We start from the raw sequence: 961 nt of genomic DNA, 5'->3' as shown, positions 1-961 counted from the left end.
TTTCTTACATTGCTCGTTAACAAAAAAAGAAGCTTTTGAGCAGGTAACCCGGCACTGACCCCTCCCCCCCACATCCAACCCCAAAGTGTATTGTCGCTCATCTTCCAGGTTGAAGTGACAACCCGACACACTTCGCGTTGGCCCAGGCTGTTTTTCAGTCGAAGATGGAATTCCACTTTACAGTTGAACTCCGAGCGCAAAAATGTTTTATTCCAATAAATTCGACACAATGAACAATATAAATCTACTTTGCACCAAATAACTTTATATACCTGTTTATTATCGTGTGATTGTAGCTGTGACAACATAACCTATGCAGGGAACAGCTGTGGGAGGAGCCCTGCAGGCCCCACCCACTACAGACTGCCTGTAGAAAACTACAGGAGTGGGAGGAGACAAGACCAGTCACCCTGCACAAGGAGATGGCAGCAGTGAGCGGGCTTTATTACAGGAGGGGGCGGAGACAAGACCAGTCACACTGCACAAGGAGAGAGAACAGCAGCGATTGGTCTTTATTACAGGAGGGGAGGAGACAAGACCAGTCACCCTGCACAAGGAGAGAGAGCAGCAGTGAGCGGTCTTTATTACAGGAGGGGGCGGAGACAAGACTAGTCACCCTGCACAAGGAGAGGGAGAGGCAGTGACCGGTCTTTATTACAGGAGGGGGCGGAGACAAGAACAGTCACCCTGCACAAGGAGGAGAACGCAGAGCGACAGGGAGAAGGTGAAATATAAGCAGATTGTACGTCACCTTGGTATACAGTATATCTCTTTCATGGCGCTGATGTCCTCGTCGTGCTGCGTTGCTGCCACCAGGGGGCGACAGGAGGTTGTCCTTCCCTCTCACCCGCCATAGTTAGTGTCAGTAACCCGATCCCCGCGGTGAGGATGTGCCCGAAATTCTGCAGTAATTATACGAACCCGTCCCCGCTAATCCCGGGACATTAGGAATGTGTATTCT

Source organism: Nanorana parkeri, unplaced genomic scaffold, assembly GCF_000935625.1.
Source record: "Nanorana parkeri isolate BGI_ZX_2015 unplaced genomic scaffold, ASM93562v1 scaffold1851, whole genome shotgun sequence".
Taxonomy (NCBI): domain Eukaryota; kingdom Metazoa; phylum Chordata; class Amphibia; order Anura; family Dicroglossidae; genus Nanorana; species Nanorana parkeri.
The sequence above is the reverse complement of the archived record's forward strand: the minus strand, read 5'-3'. Positions refer to the sequence as shown.